Below are 3,260 nucleotides of genomic sequence, written 5' to 3'. Positions count from 1 at the left end.
TTTTTTTTAAGAGCTCAAGAGTCCTACCAATTGAATTCTGTACAAAGAATTAATGAAGTAAAAAATGCTTTTTTGTGTAGTACATTTATATGAGAAACTCAGCATTCTAAAAAGAGCAAGTATCATTATGTATATTCAACAGGAGGTAAATGTTAACTACAATATGACCTGTGCAAATTTGTCACTTTTAGCACTAATTTAGTTCTCCCACCTCATGCCTAATTCCCCAAATCCAATCACCTTTAGCAGAGATCCCCAAAGTTTCATAATTCAATATGCAACCCAAGACATCTAGGTCTTAGGATAGGGCAAACTTCCATTTAAAACTTCCCAAATTGCCCCATGACCTTTCACATGTTGCAGGCAGCTTATATTGAAACAAAGATTATGTTAACAGAAGACCTACTCCTTGTAACTGTAAGTAAAATAAGGTAATATTTATGTTATATACAGAAGTGAGTATTCCAATAGTCAAAAAAGGTCTCTGAAGAGTAAAAGCTGTTAATATATATTTCTGAGACAGAAGCTGATAGAAGACAGCAATTCAATTAATGCCATTAACACACAAGGCTAAGTTTTATCAAATACACTTTGCAAAATTATTTGATGCAGTGATAAATTAGGTTGACAAAATGGTATTAATGGTATTCTGTAAAGTATTTTTCTTACTTCTCCAAATCTTTCTTACTAGAAATACAGTTACACAAAAGTTAAATAATTAAAAATTTGACTAATTGTTCGATCTCAGCATTCATTCATCATCTAGAAAAATACTTGATTGGTTTATACCAATGTCCAGGCCATAGCTTTATTCATAATCTGGAATAAAATTGATTATAATTACTGAAACAATTACAGATGACAAAAAGATTGCAGGAATTATAGTGTTGCAAACTTTGCCATCACCATTAGTGTTCAATGGTAGCATGCCTGCCATCTTGCAGTATGCAAAATGGGATGCAACTTCTACATAGGCAAAATTGAAAATTCCAAAATAATCCATGCTGTTTAGCAGAGACACATTTTATTACCCTTTGAATGCCCTGGAAATTTCAAAGAGATTCTATAGACTGAAGAAATTGTTCAGTAATTCAGTTTCAAAAAAAGACTGACATAAAGGGATAGGATGTCCTGTGTGACACTTATTCTAAACACATTCTTGAGAAAAATCTAGTAAAGGTAAAAGAAAATAATTTACTTACAACAGGTCTAAATACAGAATTTCAGTTACAAAGGTTACAAAGACTGATAAGAGGAAACACAAAACTGCTTACATCTGCCTCTCCTTAACTCAGTTGCAAGCAGCTTCTCAAGGTTATGCAGCTTTCAAGACATCAATGGCTATCAAATCATGAGACTAAAGAAAGATTTCTTCTGAAAAAAATACTAGATCTTTGTCTTCACAGAAGAGGGTCCCGATTTGTACTATGTGCTTCCCCTTACTCCCAAGAAGTACTACTTAGATGAAAATGTCATTATTCTCCCCTTTGATAAACATCATTAATCTTTATCTATTTCAACAATCCCTCAGACTACCAACTTCCCACCTTTTTGGAACTTGCAACATTGCTTGGAAAGACTCCTTTTATCTCTTGGTAATTAACAATCCATACCAGTGTCTCATTTTGCTATCAATGAACTATTAACCTCTTGTAAAGCAGACTTGGTCAGAAAAAGTTCAAGCCTTATGGTGCAATGATGAACCTTACATGGTCATAAGCATATGAAATGACAGCCTGACAATATGGAAATATTTAAATTCAATTCCTTAAGCTCATTGTTGGCTCTAGCTTAAAGACTAAAACATGATGACATCCTATTGCTTTTCAAGTAAGGGCAAGTTTGAGATGGTGATCACCCCAATCAAGTCTTTAGGGACAACATGATGGCTGGAGATGGACCACTCATGCAGTTTCTTGGTGAAAAGGATCCTTTCAAACAGCACATCATAATACAAAGAAATGCAAAATTATTCACCAGTGAAGGATGAATGCAGGTAATAATTACAAGATGGAGATGCTGCCCTGGAAAGAAGAACCTAAAATGGCTGAGGAGTCACAGAAAGTAATCAAATGAATATCGTCTTCTAAGGTGATGCTTTTCCTAAGCTGGTGAATATGATCCTCTAATGTATAAGTAAGATAATATCTAAAATAAACACAAACTAACACAAATAAAATAAACACTGATTTTACTTCAGAATACAGTGTTAGGAAAATTAGGAAGGAAATACTGTGTCTACTTTCTGGTGCCCACACTTCGGAAAGGATACTGTGGAATTTAAAAGAATTGAGAACAGTAAACATACAAGTTCCAAAAAACATGCTTTACAGGAAGACATTAAAATATTCTGTTCAAAAAAAAAAAAAAAAAAAAGATTGGAAAACCAATCTAATCAAATCAAGACCATAAGTATTTGAATAATAAATTTCTTTTTACACTGACAAACAATGACATGTCAATGGGCACAAATTGAAGCCAAAGCTAGAAACATTTTGAACTTAAATAAGGTGGGTATTTTTTTAAAATGAGGTTGATGAGCTATTGAGGTAACTTACCAAATAACACAGGAAGTGATACTTCTTTGGCCTACCGTCCCTTGGTGCATTCTCTGTACCTTCAGGAGTTTCCTAAACCACAAACGTATGTCTGCATGTAATTATTTATGATGTATATTTATTACATGGATTTATCTAATGGATTATTGAATTGATGTGAAGCCCGTGGCCTGAACACCCGCTCTGTGATTAAGTACCACCTCTTATTTGTTTTGAACCTTCAAGTCCTTTGATGCTCCTTATGACTGAAGTACCCTTCTCAGTGACTCTGAAGTATCAAAGGGTGAATAAAAAGGAACTACATTTTAGATCAATCATTGAAGCACATTTTAACAAAACTCCCCTATTTTAATCACAGTGATTTAAATTATAATTTATGTTATTTTGAAGTAACTTGGTTCATTCAAAGAAAATGCACAGATTTAAATACCTGAGAGAACCAAATAGCAAAATCGAATTTTTTTTAATATTATGATGGATTCTCAGAATTTAATTTCAGAAGATTATGAGTGCTTTAGAAGTTAAGGCTGATAATCTGGCTAACCTGAAGTTAGTGGGAGTTTTGCCATTAATTTTCAGAAGGCAAGGATTTCACTTAAAATATCTGAGTTACAGGCATAAATTACATCTTTAATGTTTGGAAGCTGCTCTTGAAAAATGGCCCTCTACTTTACATGGTGTTTGTTCAACACCCTGAAAGCC

This window comes from Empidonax traillii, unplaced genomic scaffold, assembly GCF_003031625.1.
Source record: "Empidonax traillii isolate 1590-97213 ecotype Southwest subspecies unplaced genomic scaffold, ASM303162v1 scaffold874:size323092, whole genome shotgun sequence".
In the NCBI taxonomy this organism is placed as follows: domain Eukaryota; kingdom Metazoa; phylum Chordata; class Aves; order Passeriformes; family Tyrannidae; genus Empidonax; species Empidonax traillii.
Note: the sequence above shows the minus strand (reverse complement) of the source record.